The following is an 18,984-nucleotide window of genomic DNA, read 5'->3' on the forward strand; positions in this document are numbered from 1 at the left end:
CCAAAGGATCAGCTTAGAGTTGTGGGTAAGCAGAGAACAGGGTTCGGTGTAGGCTGATACTGGGATGTGGGGACTGGAGGATCATTGTTGAGGAGCAGAGGATGGGGTTCGTAGCAGGCTGAGACCTGGAAGGAAGATTGGAGAATCATTGTGGGAGCACAGAGATTGGGGTTCATAGTAGGCTGAGACCTGTTATGAAGTGAGATTGGAAAACCACTCACTTCCCTACACTGCCTACCTCAGAGATGCAGGGCATTTCTACCTGTAGAAACATTGAAAGTACTAGCTAAGAATGATGAGCAGGTCTGTAGCCCAACCACTTGGGAAGCCAAAACAAGCAGATCAAGAATTTGAGGCCATCTTGGGCTATGTATGGCCAGCCTGAAAAAAAAATCTTTATAAACAAATTAAAGACTCTTTGTTATAGCAACCCCTGAAGAATGTCATTGTTGCCCTGGTAAAACTTTTAAGATGTGTAAATGTAACCAGGCTTTGTCCGTGGAAACTGGACACTTACAGTCCTATTTATCATGGAGGCCAATTGCCACCCTTCACGCTTTCTTTTCAAAACATTTCTACATATGCTATCCCCCTGATTGGAGAAAATAACCACAGAGACAGCTCCAACCTTCCTTATTCCCACTTACACAGGCATTAGGTGTTTGGGCTGAAACTAATGTCATGGCTGGCTAGGAAGCCCAAGCCCACAGGCTGCAATGGAGGCCTTCTCTGGATTCTCACCATTCTGCAGGGATCCCAGGAGAGGAGGAGGGGATGCAAAGAGGACTTTAAAAGCAGAAAACAAATTCATTTCAGCGTGCATTATTTGATTCCATTACTATATTTTTCTTAGTTTGGAAATACAAAGTAATACAAAGTAATGGGTTTCCCTGTGGTATACTTTGTTCTAATTTCTGCTTTTTAATGTCACTTTCCCAGCTTGGGAAAAAAATTAGAGTATCAGGGAAAAAGATACTGTGGACTCTCTATGGGTCCTTTCCAGTCATGTTTCACAGGCTCTGGACAGAGAAATAACTACTGCTAACTTGGCAAATGTTCTAACATATCAAACATTTGCTAAGCCCATACCATTGGAAAGGGAAGAGACCAGGGATCGGTGCCAGGCACAGGTCAAAGAACCTGGAGAGCTCCATTCCCTCATGCTCTCTCTTTTTTTTAAAGATTTATTTTGTGTATATGAGTACACTCTAGCTGTCTTCAGACACACCAGAACCATCCATCCTCAACACAGACCATAATGTTCCTGGGTGTGCTTTCAGGACAGAAAAACTGAATTTTAAATAGACATATATGACAAAGCCTGTATTGATTTAACTACATTTTGAAGTAAATTGGGAGCCATGGGATAGGAGAGCCCCTAGGGAGAAGGGCATAGAAAGCAGGCAGCGTCAAGGAGGAATGGAGCAGGATTGTGTTGGTGGTGAAGGATGGGAAAGCAGAAAAGAGGATGGGGCAGCATGGGAAAGGAGAACTAACACTAAAGACCTTTGAGAAAGACATAGAATCTGTCTAAAAATAAATATATATGTATATATACATACATATATCATACATACATACATACAGTTGAAATGAAGTTACCTTATAAGTTGGGAAGCGGACAATACCTCTTTCAGACACCATAGGCTATCCAATAAAAAGCTGGGCACCAGATACAGAGTACATCTTTTCCAGCTGTTGGCCAGAAGAATCCCATAGAGAAAACTCCCACTAAAAAACAGAGTACTTCCACTCCTCTTGGTGATACCCCTCCCCCTCCCAGAACATGACCGTAAGACCCTCTGCTGATGACACCATGCTTAAAAGGACAGAAATTAGAATCCTGACCAGCACATGAGTACCCAGTGCACGCCAGATACTGTTCTACATAGTTTATCTGTTAACTCGGTCTTCATCATTCTACATTATGTTGTTTTTAATAGTTTTGTTTGCAAATTAAAAGTTAAAATTGTCTATAAATGAGGAAACCAAGGCCAAAGATCCAGCCTACGTTCACATTTAAACATGAAATTCTCAAACTCCAGTAGTGGACCTGACTCCACACTCTGTGTACAACACTACCCATTTGACCCATCACTCAAAAACCTAGGCTCTAAAACCACTCTTTAAAAGCCAGTTCGTAGATCTAATACTGATGGTCATATGACTGAGTTTTGCAAGTGATGTGGAAACTGACCTAGGACTGGTTCTCAACCATCCTAATGCAGTGACTCTTTAGTACAGTCAGTCCCTCATGTTGTGGTGACCCCCAACCATAAAATTATTTTCCTTGCTACTTCATAACTGTAATTTTGCTACAGTTACATCAGATAATGTAAATATCTGATGTGCACAATTATTATTATTATGAATTGAACATAATTAAAGCATCATGATTAATCCCCAAACAATATGCAATTATATATTATAAACTATTTCTAATTACAAATAAACAGAATTTTGTCTTGAAGTATTGGGTAGCATGGTTAACAAATTTAACAACAGTAAGCTACATTGCTACATTCTAGTATGCATAAAAAGCCAACATTAGTATGAAGGTGGCGATTGCTTCTTTCTCACATCAGACATTCTCAGGGCAGTCATAGCAAGAGCATCTTCCACAACAAGTCTACTTCTGCATTTAGACTTGAAAACCAAAAAGTTGGAAAACCTTATTTCACAAAGATCTGTTGTTGGAAATGGGAGATGGTTGTGCAGCACAGTCAATAGTCCACGACTGCCAATGCTTGATGCAGAATTGTGTAGCTGGCACTGGAGAGACATCTCAGCTGCATCTCTGTTACTGAACTACTCTTGTGCTGTCTCAGGGGCATCATCTCCAGCTTTGCCTGTGAACGGGGCTTCTGTTGAGTGCCAATGGGGTGTCAGGTAGATTTGGAAAATTCAGTGAAATTTTTGTCTGCAGTCATGCACAAGTGTTCTTATCATCGTAATCCTTTTGTCAGGTTCAATGTCAAGTTCCTTAAAGAAAGCAGATAAAGTAGGCAACATGTAAATTTTATTTTTGACCCATTTTTTTTCCAAAGCTGAAGCTCCCTTTGGAATAATCAGATCTTTTCAGAGGTGTGCTGTTTTTGGTCCTTGCAGTAATGCATCTAACTCATTCAAGATGGGAAAGGTGTCAACCCAGTAAGCTATTGTCTGCAATTCGTTTTTAATTCACAATTTATCGAAGTTGTGCAATTCACAATTTACCAAAAGGGGCTTTGAATTTCAATCTTGCTTTCTGCTTTAAAACACTGAGTTTTAAAACTTCCTCTCAACACTCCTCCATTGCTGGTGGGATTGCAAGCTTGTACAACCACTCTGGAAATCAGTCTGGTGGTTCCTCAGAAAATTGGACATAGTACTACTGGAAGATCCTGCAATAGCTCTCCTTGGTATATACCCAGAAGATGTTCCAACCGGTAATAAGGACACATGCTCTACTATGTTCATAGCAGCCCTATTTATAATAGCCAGAAGCTGGAAAGAACCCAGATGTCCCTCAACAGAGGAATGGATACAGAAAATGTGGTACATTTACACAATGGAGTACTACTCAGCTATTAAAAACAATGAATTTATGAAATTCTTAAGCAAATGGATGGATCTGGAGGATATCATCCTGAGTGAGGTAACTCAATCACAAAGAAGTCTCTTGATATGGACTCACTGATAAGTGGATATTAGCCCAGAAACCTAGAATACCCAAGATACAACTTCCAAAATACAAGAAAATCAAGAAGGAAGACCAACTCGTGGATACCTCATTCCTCCTAGAATAGGGAATAAAATATCCATGGAAGGAGTTGCAGAGACAAAGTTTGGAGCTAAGACGAAAGGATGGACCATCCAGAGACTGTCCCACCCGGGAGGGGGGGGGGTCCATCCCATAATCAGCCACCAAACCCAGACACTATTGAATACGGCAGCAAGATTTTGCTGAAAGGACCCTGATATAGCTGTCTCCTGTGAGGCTTTGCCAGTGCCTGGCAAATACAGAAGTGGATGCTCACAGTCAGCTATTGGATGGATCACAGGGCCCCCAATGGAGGAGTTAAAGAAAGTACCCAAGGAGCTAAAGGGGTCTGCAACCCTATAGGTGGAACAACAATATGAACTAATCAGTAGCCCCAGAGCTCGTGTCTCTAGCTGCATATGTAGCAGAAGATGGCCTAGTTGGCCATCATTGGGAAGAGAGGCTCCTTGGTCTAGCAAACTTTATATGCCCCAGTACAGGGGAAAGCCAGGGCCAAGAAGTGGGAGTGAGTAGGTAGGGGAGGAGACAAGGGAAGGGTATAGGGGACTTTTGGGATGGCATTTGAAATGTAAATGAAGAAAATATCTAATAAAAATTAAATTAAAAAAAGGAAAAAAAAATTAAAAAAATAAAATAAAACTTCCTCTCAACAACTGCCTCACTCCAGCGTGAAACAGCAGGGCTTTGCTTGCTGTGCCCTACTCATTGCTCAGTTGTGAAGACAGCCAGCTGTGCGCCCCTTCATAACACTGACAGCACTCACGCCACTTGTCACTACTTCTCCTAACTCTTGTGGCAGTGGTCCCATTGCTGACATTTGCTGATGAATCACATGGTGAGTTCCGATGACGTTCGGTGAATCATCCAGTCCCGGACCTTGAAATCCAGATCACCATGCTAACATAGCTGGAGCACTGTACAAACACCACAAACGTGTTTTCCCAAGAGAAGTTAATGCTCTTCCAAAAGGGAACCAGCTGTGTCAAATAAATCGCATGCAGTAGGTTGCCTTCTCCAGAGGTTTGCAAAAGGGAACTATCTTTAAAGTTGCCATCACATAAACCATTAACTGAACAGTATGCAGCGTCTGTAGACTCATCAAGCTAGATACTGAACCCTGGAGGTGGGGCAGATTTAATTTCCTGGATTGCCTGGTCAGGAACATCAGCACATATGCCATCTTTTCTTCTTTGGACAGTCATTAAATAAGGAAACAAATCTAACGATGTCTTTGGCTGCTGGTAACAGTAACCCATCAGCAGTGGCATGAGGTTTCATAGCTCTGGTGATTCTGAGTGTCACCAAATAAGAAGTGTCAATGACCGTCATGTTTCTTCAGTGGCACTGGCTGCCAGTCTCAAGGCCGGTGTTCTTGAGGCCATCAGCTTCACTTCTAAAGTTGTTGGCATCCTTACTGGCAAAGCCCAATGCTTGCTATCAAAAGGACATTTTGGTTTGATTGGCTTCATAGATTTGGCTGAAAAAACTGGAGGACTATCCCAAAAGCTGTTACCTGTCCATGAACTATGTTCTTCTAGCAGGGCTGCCATGTCTGGCCTCAGTGGGAGAGGAAGTGCCTAGACTCCCAAAGACTTGTAGTGCCAGGGTGAAGAGCTACCCAGGGGGACCTACCTGATCAGAAGGGAAGAGGGGAGGGGAGGGGAAGGATTTGGGGAGGGAGTGACCAAGAGGAGCCAGTGAGCAGGATCTAAAGTAAATAAGTAAATAAATCAATAAATAAAATTTTTAAAATTTTTTTTAAAAATTCCCAACAAATAACACATTTCAGTTTCTCAAAATTTCTGCTGCAATTCTTGAGGTAAAACCACACTGCAAAAAAAAAAAAAAAAAATCTTCATTGTGTTTCCCCTTCTTAACGTTCTTCTCTATGCTATATTGTTGTGAGAAAGTAATATATAATAGTTTTAAAAATACAAAAGATACATAGTTTATATTTGTATACATATGTTCACATATATGTTGATAGTACATGCATAGTTCAATCAATCTAGTTTATCAAAGTTTCCTATGATTTACCATTCTCAATGGCTTTTTTTTTTACATATCTCTTAGTATCACACGGAGGCAGTACTCATATCAACCACAGAATAAAGCCAGGCAGTGTTGGTGAACACCTTTAATCTCAGCACTTGGGAGGCAGAGGCAGGTGGATTTCTGAGTTCGAGGCCAGCCTGGTCTACAGAGTGAGTTCCAGGACAGCCAAAGCTACACAGAGAAACCTCATCTCAAACACAATACCTATCAGCTTCCAGATTAAGTTCTCATGATACAGATATTTTTTTTGCAGAAGTTGATTTTATAGTACATGATTTTACATTTACCCATTTATTACATTTATAATAGAGAAGAACGTTAAGAACGTGAGGTATTTTTTTTGCAGTGTGGTTTTACCTCACACAGTGTCCTTTTACCTCCAGTACTTATGCTTTCAACACCGTAGCTGCCCTCTACACCTGTGACTGGCTCACATAAGCACATTATGGCGCCAAGCCCATCACATACACCTGAATTTGTTCCAGGTGTATAAGATGAGATTGGCTCTATGATGTCATCATGCCAGGTATGAGTATGTGGGTATATCTGCATGTGGGAACACCCACCTGGAGACAGAGAAGCAGTGCCTCAGTTCCTAAGACCACCAGAAATGGGGGTTTGTGGTTTGTTTGGGGTTTTTTTGTTATTGTTGTTTTTTACCTGATAGTCTTAGGCAACCCCTGTGAAGGGGGTCGAGACCCATGGGTTGAGAACCTCTGATCTAGAAGACTAGTCAAGTAGACACATTGGGATCCTTTTTAAATCACCTTGTCATATCACATTTTCAAATACTCACTTGACTGTCATCAAACTTCTACACTGTTTAAAAACAACACCTGAATACATAGATACAAGAAACTATAGGACTGAGCAGGTTCTATTAAGGAATATACATGCATATACATACACATACACATGCAAAAACAAAGATGAAGCCATGAATTTGAAGTAGAGTGGGGAGGGATGTGGATCAGTTTGGAGGGAGGAAAGTGGGGGGAGAAATGTTGTAATTATAATCTCAAACATTTTTAAGAGTAAAAAAAGCCCACAAAAACCTGGGGCTCCAGAGACATCTGGAGTTGGTGAAGAGGACTTACTCACTGCTTTATGGAGGGAGGACCCAGGTTCGGTTCCAAGCACCCACATCATGTGTCTTCAGAACTGCCTTTAACACCAGCTCCAAGGCATTGATCAAACTCCCTCTTCTGGCATCCATGGATACCAACGCACATGTGGGATACACATGAAGAAGTCATGTTCATACACATAAAAAATAAATCATACAAACAACAACAACAAAAACAGAAGCCTGGGCCTAGAAAGATGGCTCAGCAGCTGAGAGTACTTGTTCTTGCAGAGGACGCAGGTTGGATTCCCAGTGCCCATTTAGTACCTCACAACCACCTTTAATTCCAATTTCAGAGTACCCAACTCTCTTCTAACCTCTGAGGACACCACACAGACACGTGATATACATATAGAAAGGCAAAACACTCATAAAGATAAAGATAAAGACAAACAGAAAATAGAAATCTAACTAGTGTGGTCAAGCTCATTCTAGAAATAGTGATAAGGGCTAAATGTGTTGCCCTCAATCCCTGTGTTGTATCTTTAGGCCTAATGTGACAGCTTTGGGAGGTGGGGGTCTTCTGAGAGGTAATTAGGTCATGTGGGCAGAGCCCTTACAGGAGAGCATGCTGGTACCTGATCTCAGTCTTCCACCCTCCAGAGCTATAATGTCTCATTGTTTATAAGTGGCTCAGTCAATAGTATTCATTAACAGCAGCTTGAACTGACTAAGACAGATGGATTCAATTCTCCCTACATCCTTGGCTTCCAGTAACTTAATAATGGGCAGTGCTGAGCATTGATGTTTTTCAGCCAAGATTCTCCCACTTGCAGAAACCCCTGGCTCTAAGTATGGTGTGTGTGTGTGTGTGTGTGTGTGTGTGTGTGTGTGTGTGTGTGTGTGTGTGTGTGTGTGTGTGTTTATTCTACCTCCTAGAGTCTGCAGGACTTCCAAATCCTTGAGTTGGAGAGCCTATTCAGTAGGTAAAGTGCTTTCAGTACAAGCATGAGGACCTGAGTTTAGAGCTGCAGCACTCAGGTTCAATTAATGAAAAAATAAAATTTAAAGAGCCAGATGGAATGGCATGTGCCTGTAATCCCAGCACTGGGAGATGGAGAAGATCCCAGATGTTCAGTGGCCCCACAGTCTGGCCAGTCAGTTAAGCTCTAGGTCAGTAAGAGACCCTGTCTCAGATAAGACAAACTACGAGAAGACATGTGAAACTTAGAGAAACTAAGAAAGACATGTGACATCAGCCTTAAAGTTCCAATTTTCCTCCTCCTATGGCCAGATACATTGGTCACTCTGGTCTCTCTGCAACATGCAGACTGAGTCTGGCGGAGATGGGCTTCTCAGTCCTGTGGGAACTCCTCCTTCCCCAGGTCCTCAGACATTTAGACTCTTGGATGGTTTCTCCAAGACACCTCCAATGTCATCCACCAGGACAGGGAGCTTAGAGACTGCCCTGCCCCTCAAAACAAACAAACAAACAAAACCCACCTTTCCTTTTAACTCCTGCTTCTGTCTCCATTTTTGGCAAGTTTTCTTAATCATCTGGTCTGTATATCTCAGAAGCTGCCAGTGGCCACAAGGGAAGAAGAAAGACCCATCATGGGTCACTTTGCCCTTTCTAGCTTAGTCAGATTCCTAAAAGAAAATCACATTCAGCCTTATCAGTCCAGGACCTCGTGGGGTGAGAACCCAGCACCCAGGAATATACCTGACAGTTGCTGCCCAGCAGCTGAGAAAGATGCAGAGAGCATTGGAGCCCAGATGGCTTGCAGGGTCACACACATCCTGTCTCAGTACATGGCAGCTAGCAGCCCTCCCTCCCCTCCCTCCCTTCCCTCCATTCCCGGTTTCACTTTTGCATTACCTGTGAGCCCACTCACCTGTGGAGCCTCCTTGGAGACAACTATGGAAGGGAGGAACAAGGAGCCTCAGTGGTGGGGCAGCTTTGAGACTGGCTACAACTCTGGGCTCAGGGGGAAAAGGTCTCACCTTTGTGGAGTAGCACCACTATTGGTCATTACTACCCATGTAGGAGTCATTTCAAAGACAACACCCCTTAGGCTGGTTAACCTCCAAGCCTTATTCTTTATCTATAGTGGGTCTCTCCTTAGGAACATGGCAGCCAAGTTTTCTACCTCTTTCCCATGAAACCTCTCTGTTCACTCACCCATCACCATCATCATCATCATCCTTTCTCTCTCATCCCCTACATGCACTACAAGAGTCTAGAACGCTCAGTTTCCATTGCTTAGCATCTTCTCCCAAAGTTTATCCACACCCATCTTCCTCCAAGAGGTCCCTCTGCCCTTTCCAATCCTAAGCTTCACCTATCTCAGAGGACACTGTGTGAAAGACTTGCCGCACTTATTCAAAAGGAGTCCATGCCTGGTGACCCCTAATTCCCCTAGACATCACCCCTGGATAATGATTCTCACCTGAACACAGGTGCCTTGAGTCAGCTTTGTTCGTCTTTGTGGGGCAGAGGTTCAAGATTCCCTTTGTCACCCATCAGTTGCTAGGGATGAAAGGAAACTCTGTAGTACTATGCTGACGTGACTTTTCCATGACTCAACGACATACTGTGGTCCCTTCCTGATGCTCATCCAGGAACCAGGGCTGCCTTTCTCCATGGCCCCCAAGGTCGCTCCTCAATGCCTCGTCTCTCTTCAAAGACTGGATTCATTTCAGAGTTCTGAAGAATTTACTCTCTTAGCAAAAAGGTCTTGTGCCCTGTCATTGGCCAGGTTCCATCTTTATGTGAACCGCTGGGCAGCCGAGATAGTAAAGCTGACTTGGAGGGTGGTAACTTTCTAAATAAGCTCTGGATACCTCCTTTGGGAATCTGTTACCCCAGATCATGGTTTGCTCTTTCCAAGTGAAAAAATCATGCAGTAAGTCTTCCTGAGTCTTCCCCTCTTGCAGTGACCTTGACTGAAGACTTCTTGCATTTGCCCACTGGACCACCCTCTGTCTTAGGAGTTGGACTCTATTCCAGAGTCACCAGCTCCATCACTGTGAATACCCAGTGGCTAAAGTCCTCTTTTTCTTCTAGGTGCCAGCCTCCTCCAACAGAGTCACCATATGGTGACATACATTTACTGCAGCTGCTAAGGGAGAAAGCTTGCTTTGGGAAGGCACTCTTTAGGCCCCTCTTCACAGAATGCCTAAGGGGGACTTTCAGGATTTTAGACTTTTGGAACCCTTGAGCTAAAGTTCAGTGTCCCCAAGTGGACATTTGGAAGGTAGTTCTAAAAGATCATGCTCTCGTTCAAACAAACTCTTACGGACAGATCAAGTCCATTCTGAATCCATGGAGTGGAACTGTCTCTTGAGACTAGACACCAAGTGAGGCCCAGGTACAGCAAAGCAAACTGGAAGAGTAAAGGCTCTACACTTCAATGCCAAACAGCCCAGGGCTCCAGGGAATTTCCTCCCCTGTGGAGCCAACAGTTGAAATTCACATAAACTGTCTGAGGTCACGTTTCCTTCAGTATTGATATGGAGTGAAGATGCGGATACTCCAGTGACCATTGGGAGCTTCCCTCATAGTAAAGGAATGCTTCCCACCCAAAGTTGTACATCAGCCCTTCTTCCAGGACTTGTATGTTATTCATGGGGGACGGGGGGGTGGATATTGAAGTTGTAGGTAGAATTTCCATTGCCTGCCTGTTAACCTTTCGAACAGGAGATCATCTGGATGGGTCAGGATAAGCCCATTGTGATTACAAAAGCCCTCAGAAAGGGAGGGAGGTTGCCAAGGCCTGTCAGAAGTCAAGGCCAAATCTGAAATGCCAAATCGGAAGTGCTTTGAAGAGGAATGAAAGAGCTAGGAACCAAAAGATGCAGGTAGCCTCTAAAGGGGGTGGGAGGGAGGGTAGCACAAGACAGCAAGCTTCTCCCTTGGAGCCTCCTGAAGTAACACAACATGGCTCAGAGTTGCATGACATCCCAGGGAGATGCTTATCATGCCTCTGAACTCTGGAACTAGAAGATAGTGGATTTCTACTGTTTTGGCCCATGGTAATTTGTCCCAGTGGACATAAACGAACTCACCATCTTCGATGGGGATTTTTTTCCCACCTCCTTCAAAGAATTCCCTCCTGGAAGGAAGAGAGAAGCTTCAATGACCAGGAAGGTAAAGAAGGCTCAGGAAATTCATAAAACTTAGAAGATCACAAGTTATGAGATCCACAGTGCCCTTCGAGGTTATAAAGGCAGCTTAGGTACTGCGGCAGAATGAAGACTTTCCCCATCAGAGGTACCTGTAAGTCACCCAGGTAGCTTTCCTAGCTCACCATCCATGCTAGGGTGGACTTTCTGGTGAGGCAGCTGTCTTTGAGTACTCCTCTAAGTAACCCCAATAAACTCATTGGTTCACCAAGCTAGACTTGGGTAGAATCATTGTAATTTTTATGTTTTATCAGTGGCATGCAGACGTACGCTTACATCTGCCTAGGGAAACATTACACCCTCCATCCCTCCATCTATTCTGTAACCTCTCATCAGCATTAATACTTCTCACCCATTACTCCGTAGCCCCTGACTCTTGAGACATGGAGCTCTCGTTACCAACCCATTAATGGAGACAGAACCCTTGTCTCAAATATTTGTAAGCAGTCAAGAAATATGGATGCCTGATGTCCTCTGTTTACAGGGAGCTGGCTGTTTGGAGAGTCCTGTAATTCTAAACAAAAGTGTTTCCAGTATTCTTACATGCCCACCACTAAGTGGCTACTCAGAGATACAAAGCCAAATGGACCTCATCCTTTCCTGTAAGGAATTCACTGTCTAGTTGGGAAAGGAAACACAGAAATACCAGAATTCTTGTCTCCCGAAGTGAGGCTGGAGTTGAAGTAACCCAGCCTGCCTGTGTTACTGACACCCACTTCAACTCTGTACCTTTGGAGCAATGATAACAGGTTGTTAGCTCACCCGCATAAAAGTTTTTGCCCTAGCGAGCATTTCCTAGTCACAGCGTGAACACGGTCATTGAAAGATCTTCTCATATTCTGTTTGGTGTTCCATAGTTTTTGTACTTTTGTTAAAAGGAAGGTTCTGGCGGTAGGAGGCAGTGGGGGCAGGGTAGGAGTGCTTAAGGACAGAGTCGCCAACTTGACCCTTGGTCTCAGGCGGTCTCCTCTTTCCTTCCTGAGTCTCAAAACATTTCAAATTCCTGTACATTCCTTATGCAGATGACTAGGACAGGCTTGTCCTCAAGTTGTTCCCTCTGTTTTTGTTGTTTAACTTGAACAAGGTTGCCACTAGGCCTAGGAGGTGAATCCATCACTATCTAACAGGGAAGCCTTGCTGACAGGAAAATCCACCTACACGCCTCCTCCTGCGTAGAACGCTGACCGTTAAAATGCCCAACTGGCAAGAGATCAAGATCAGTAGGCAACTGTTGTGGGGTTTAGATACAACCTCCAAAAAACAAGAAAAAAAATCTCATTTAAATGGCATTCAGGGCTACCTGTTTCTAATGTAACCTAGCAAGGTGAAAGCAGACATGTAAAGTTCTATGGAGTCCACAAGCTCAATATGATCGATCACATAAGGTTATCCATAAGCTATCTGGGGGAGGCAAGCAGCAGCTTTACCTGGGTGTTTGCCTTAGCCTGGGTTTCTACATCCAATTCCTAAAACCATTGCCAAGACCTGGCAAGGAAGGGCTCTGGTCATTGTACTTACTGAGAGCTAGCAAAAGACACTGAGAGCAATTACAGGAAAAAAAAAAAAAAAAGTCTCGTTGGGCTGGGGTTGTAGCTTAGCAGTGCCACTCCTTTTTTTTTTTTTTTTTTTTTTTTTTTTTTTTTTTTTTTTTGAGACAGGGTTTCTCTGTATAGCCCTGGCTGTCCTGGAACTCACTCTGTAGACCAAGCTGGCCTTGAACTCAGAAATCCGCCTGCCTCTGCCTCCCCCAAGTGCTGGAATTAAAGGCATGCGCCTAAACCACCACCCAGCCAGCAATGCCACTCTTGCTCAGCATGAGCCACGGCCCGGGGCTTGACCCCAACACTGCAAGGAAAAAACCCTCTTTGTTATTTTAAAGTTTTCAGGTTTCCAGGGTCTCTATCAGAGCTGCTATTGAAACGTGTTGATGCCCTGCAGTCTCTTATTCCTCCTCTCTCATCTCTTTGGTTTGTCTACTAATGTTGCTAAGGCCAATACGGGGATGGACAGTGGTTCCCCGACACAGATACTTCCCTACTATATCCAGTGTCTCTTGGCTTCCAGTTTCATACGATTCAAGACTGGCCAGATCCAAAAGCCTAAGAAAGCACAGCTCTGGGTGACATGCAGACCCCATTTGGAGGATCACTCCAAATGAGGAACTGGGCAGAGAATATAAACAGTCAAGTCTACAATTCAGAGCAGTTTACAAATGGTCTCTTCAGAAAGACACGACCCAGGCAGCATTAAAGGAAAGCATCTAAGAAGCAGACAGAGTGGTGGTAGCAAGTCCGTGACACAGACAACAAATTCCACAATGCAGGAGACCTTTCCCATGGACCTGGAGGGTATGTGTAGAGGCATAGACACACACAGTCAAAAACATCGCTGGGACCAGACTATGGTGGGCCTCCTAAAGTGGAACTAGAGAGACAGGATTTTGTTCTGTCGGCCGTGGGGAAGTCACTGGAGACCTTGGGAGCAAAAATGAAGCATTTCTTCTAAGAGAGGCCTGAGAAAAACAACAACAGAATCTGAGAGAGAAGTGGTCTGAGGGCAGAGAGGTCTGAATAGCAACCCCTCAAAAAGCTCTCTAAATCAGATCGGGCTGCAAATCCAATTGCTGATGTCCTTGTGAGAAGCACACAAAGACAGATACAGAGAGAGGAGAGCACTGTGTGCTTCGGGGGCAGATTAAAGCAATGTACCCACAAAAGAGGGGCGCCAAGGGGCTGCCAGCAGCCACTAGAAGCTAGGAAAGAGATTTGAAATGGACTTTCCTTCAAAGATCCCAGAAGGCGCCAACCCTGCCAGTACCTTGATTTTGGACTTCTGGTCTCCAGAACCAGGAGAGAAGAAGTACTCTGTCTGGAGCGGTCCACTTTGTAGAACCCTTCTGACAGCAAACCTAGGACACTAATACAGAAACAAATGAAGAGCCAAGCTGAGGTTCAGGGCCTGATGATACCTGAGACAAATCTCTGTTTTAAGTCCCAGGAACAGCAAGGTTTGAAAACTGACAATAATTGAAGAGTCAAGTCAGGTTTCCAAGCAAGTTACAACTCACAAATGCTCATCACCCTCTGAATCCAGCTAAGCAGTGAGCCTTAAAGGCACTATAGCCACTGGGGATGCTGATGGGGCATGAAGGAGTTTCACCTCCCAGACTTAGATCTACAAGCATCACAGACATCCCTGGCAATGTTAACCCAGAGAAGAAATTGCATAATAGAAGCCAAGATATCTTGGCTGTAACGCATCTCTTATGCTGTCACATATTCCTTAGGAAAAAGCCTCTTCCTCTTGAATAGCACATAGAGCAGGGGAATCAGAAGGAAGTTTCCCCACCACCAGCCAGCTAGCAGCAGGAATTTTTAAGAGTAACCCAAAGAGGGAGTGAACACAAAGGGGAAAAAGAATCTATCCCGGTTGATGCTCTAGCTCACCTGGAAATAAGAGTGGCATCTTCCTATGACTCCCACCTTTGCCCCCTCAGAGGGGCAAGAGGAAGCCGCCCTTGGCTTCTCTTCTGCCATCAGGAGTCATGAAGCAGTCCTAGTCAGACGGCAGCCGGGCACATGCTCCCACCCCAGAGACTGAGCAGTGGACAAAGTCTATAAAGCAGCTGGAGTCACCTACCTAGAGCAGTGACCCCCCTTCCCTCCCCCTTCCCCTTCCCCTCCCCCCACCTCCACCAACCCCCTGCAAAACTTCAGGAGAACTCTCAACAGCACCCTGAACAGCTGCCAGAAAAAGAAGTCTGCCATTGTCTCTTCAAGAGGGAAAAGCCCACAAACAATAATCCAGTCTGCAAGGCAGCGATCCTTCCCTTTGTACCCCACAAGAAGACCAACCGAGTCAACTAACCTGGACCCTCGGGGGCTCCCAGAGACTGAACCACCAACCAAAGACGAACATGGGCTGGGGCTAGCCCTCCCACCTCTGCTGCCACCCTGCACATATGTAGCAAAAGTACAGCTTGGTCTTCATGTGGGTTCCCCCAACATCCGGCGCAGGGGCTGTCCCTGACTCTGCTGCCTGTGGATCCCGTTCCTCACACTGGGCTGCCTTGTCTGGCATCCATGGGAGAGGATGAGCCTAGTCCTACAGTGACTGGTGTGCCAGGGTAGGTTGATAACTGGTTGCATGGGGGTTGCGGGGACGGGGGTGGTGTTTCCCCCTTCTCAGAGGAGAAAGAGGAGAGTAGGGAGTAGGGCCGGAGTTATGTGAGGGGGGGCTATGTTTGGAAAGTAAAGTGAATAAATTAATGAGGGAAAAAAAAAGCCTTGTCCCCTAGTTTTGTGTTTCCTGGTGGCATAGCCACCTCTAGCCATGGCACTGTCATCGTCCACGAGCTCCCAGGGGAGCAGTGCCAGGGGAGTCAGCACTTACAATTTCCCATCCCCCCCGCCTCCCTCACCACCACCAAAAATGCCACTCACATCATCTAAAAGACAGCTCACTGGTGAGGATTAGAGATGCTTGCTGGCATCTCCCTTCCCCGTCCCCTCCAACTAAGGTGGGCACCATTAGAGGGAGTGACTTTTGACAGGCGGAGGGCAGAATCAGGGTATGAGCCGCTGTGCTCGTCGCTCGGAGCGCACCATCTTCGTCGCTCAGAGCGCACCATCTGTTTGATAAACTTCCTCAGAAAGAAAATATGACCTTGGAAGTTTTCATTTCCAGGAACACCGCTTCCAGGAACGTGCTTTGTCCTTCTACCCTAGAAAGACGTTTCTACCTAGAAACGTCTTTGGAGAAAACAAGGTGGGCATGCACGATTTGGCCACAAGGAGAACTGTGGAAGTCTCACAGACAATAGAAAATGAGGCCCTAGTGTCTCTACATAGGCAACATGGCAGGTCGGTTTTTTTAGTCATTTCTTGATTACTTAACACACTAGAACTTTCTCTTCTAAAAAGTTACAGCCTGGAAAGGAAGCCTAGTGATTCAGAAGCAGGGGCAGAAAGGGCGCCTTCCCCAGAGTGGTCTCTGGAAGCTATTGCATTTTGAACCACTTGATTGGATCTTAGGTTTAAAGGAGATGGGGTAATATTTAAGGGATGTTGAATACAGAAACGTTTTCAAGAAATTATTAAGCGAGAAAGATACTGTTGTAGATTACAGTTCTTAGTGATGCCATTCCTTCCGATGACACCAATGTTTTATGTTGAGGAAAGGAACAAAGGCCTGGAAAGAAATTAAAGCTTAACAGTACAAGATGTGTGTCCAACATGCCACCCAAGGGCTACATGCATCCCAGGATATGAGCGATGCAGCCGGCCAGCACCATGGCTGAAATTACAGGCAATCTCTCATAAACACTTCCCTACAGGAACATGCAAAATTTGAACAGAGATGAGACAGTCAATAATAAGCATCAATTTTCATCCCTTAAATGTGCTCCGACCTCAAGGTTTTGGCTGTGTGTTTTCCCTTCCTGTCTTGGGTAAACTTCCATGAGAAGCAGAGGAAGACTGCCTCCCTTCTGCCCCCACGACAGACACTGGGGCTCCGCCCCAAGTCCTGCCCTCTTCCTCCCTCTCTCCCTCCCACCAGCAGTTCTTTTCCCCAAAACCCATCCAACATCCCATCTATCCCATTCCAACATTGCCAAATCCACTAGGGTTCTCTCGGGCCACCCTCTTACCACGTGCTCTCCCTTACATCTGTGTTCAGACATTAATTTAGCAACCACGGTGTGTGAGACACACACTGCTACGTATATTGGGAGACAAAGAGCTCATTAAGCCTCTGGCAGGAGAGAGAGGGTACTTCGCCCTTCTGAGGCATGTGAAGAATTAGTTCTCTTACGTAGGACCATGCTCTTCTGGATTCCCAAGAAGCTACCCACCTCCCCACTTCCTTCTGCTTCTGGTCTTGTGCCTCAATTGCCTCCTCCACACTCATGTCCCTGGAATCTGCCCTTGCCCTTGCCCTCTTGTTAAAGAGGCCCCTGGATGTAGAGTTCCACCAAAACTCACCTGCCAACTCCATTTTTAATTTTAATTTAAAAAAAAAAATTTTTTTAGATAATGGCCATCTTATCTCTCCTCACCTCCCTCTGCATGTGCACTTCTTGAGGCTTTTCTTCTTGCCCTACTCCACTGTCAAAGCCTTCCTTCTTTTGTCCCCAATCCTGACCTCACTGAGATCTGTCTCCTATAGACTAGGGCCAATGAATTGCATCTGTTGCATCTGGCATGACCCTTCCATCTGCCCAGCTGCTCACCAGAGTCTACGGGATAAAATCCAGAGCGAAGCAACCCCATTCCCTCCCGTCCTAGTTTCCTCTGTGAACATCCCTTCCCTTGTTTCCTAGGTTCTGCCGCATCTGCTCACTCCCATCTCTGTGCCTAAGCCTGAGAGCCAGGCTCTCCAGCGTAGCCGATGAGTCCTTTCTCCCCAGCCCCTGGCCCGGCTGTGTCCTTTCTTCTCCAGGATCTGGCTAAGGATGGGCACAGGCCCAGCATAGATAGCCCTCTGTCATTCTGTCATAGCCAGGGTAGAGTGATCATTTCAACTGAAGTGAAACTGAACCTGGGCTTTTCTTCCAAATCAACTCTCTGGGCTAGGGGAAGGGACACAGCCGTTCTAAGCAGACAGTCATGGTAGCCTACACTCTTAGACTGAGGCTTGGCCTAGGCCATGTACCAGTAGCAGTTATCACCAGAATAGGAAGCCTATGCTAAGCTATAGCCCTACAGCTGCAACTCTTTTTAGGTCTGAGCACATCTGCAGGCCTGAGTGGAAAGTTTTTGTCGAAGTGTCTTTGCTCCTGTTGTAATTGTGAAGATAGGGGTACTTTGAAGGCAGCTACCCCTGTGTTCTCCTTTGCATTCAGTTCAGCCCAAGGCAGCAAAGACATCTAGCTATTCCACAAAACTTGCCAAAGAATCTGTAAGGCCTTGATCTACCAGGGGAGAAAGGAGGCGAGTCTCTGGCAGGAGACCCCCTCCAAAAGTGCCCAGGACTGACATGCGAGGGGGTGGCTAGCACAGGTGAGCCCTGAGTCCTGAACCTCATTCCCAGAGTGCCTTGAGCCAAAGGCTTTTTCAAAAATTCAATCTCCAAATGAGGCCTTACGAAGCCACTGTCTTTTTATGTGTGCTATTTAAAAAGAAAGGCCTCTGTCTCTCAGATGACCTCTGCAGGCCTTGATACAGGGTAGATGGAACTGCAGAGGCTCCTAAGGGTGTTTAAGGCCGTGCGTGCGTGGCAGCCTCTTCTCCAGCCCTCCCTAGGATGCTCCCCACCCCAGTGCACAGGAGCAAAGCACTAAGACTAAGAAGCCAGCAGCCCACCCTGCCAGGCTGCCAAGATCTGTCATTGACCAGCTCCCTAGAGGTGGGGCACATGTCGTTGCTGGGCAAAAGACAACACGTCTATTAAACCTGACACTGAAACACCGCCCCCCCCCCCCAGCCCAGCCCCTTCTCTGCAGCTGTCTGCCTGGAAGTATGTGAGCCATAGCAAACCTTAGCAAACAGGAGAAGGGGCGGGGGAAGGGCTGTGTCAAGGCCAAAGTCCCAATACCACAGACCTCCACTACCCAACACACTAGGATTCCCGTATCAGAGGGTTTTTTAGCAAGACTTTTGATAAGGCAGTGACCACCCTGAAATCTGTAATGGGAATTGTCATTAAGTGGACTGAGCCTTTCCAGTGATCCAACTGCTGGGACCCCACTATGATCTGGACTACAACCCTTGGGATCTGAGATTCCACCCAGCTATAGAACCGGGGTGCCAACTGCTGAGAATTTTCACAACATTCCAATGGCAGTTGAAAAACTGTCACACAGCAAAGCTCCAAGACGGCAGAATCCACAGTCCTAGGCAAAGGGCAGGTGTGCATTTGAGAGGAAGTGACGGAGGGAAGACACAGACAACTATTCACCTGGTCCCCGGGGCCT

At 45.6% G+C, this 18,984-nt stretch overlaps 1 long non-coding RNA gene across 2 annotated transcripts; it reads right to left on the bottom strand.

Moving 5' to 3' along the window:
• Positions 1–1,239: 1,239 nt before the first annotated feature.
• On the bottom strand, positions 1,240–10,307 carry LOC110298530 (uncharacterized). Of its 2 annotated transcripts, XR_002378381.2 has the most exons (4): positions 9,335–10,307; positions 8,388–8,534; positions 6,916–7,023; positions 1,240–2,982 (listed from the first exon to the last, which is right to left on the bottom strand). It is a non-coding gene; the product is annotated as an uncharacterized LOC110298530 (long non-coding RNA). The 2 variants fall into 2 exon arrangements; XR_002378382.2 differs by lacking the exon at positions 6,916–7,023.
• Between the last annotated feature and the right edge of the window lie 8,677 nt (positions 10,308–18,984).

The sequence above is a fragment of the Mus caroli genome, unplaced genomic scaffold, assembly GCF_978045245.1.
Source record: "Mus caroli unplaced genomic scaffold, Mus_caroli_1 scaffold_8, whole genome shotgun sequence".
In the NCBI taxonomy this organism is placed as follows: domain Eukaryota; kingdom Metazoa; phylum Chordata; class Mammalia; order Rodentia; family Muridae; genus Mus; species Mus caroli.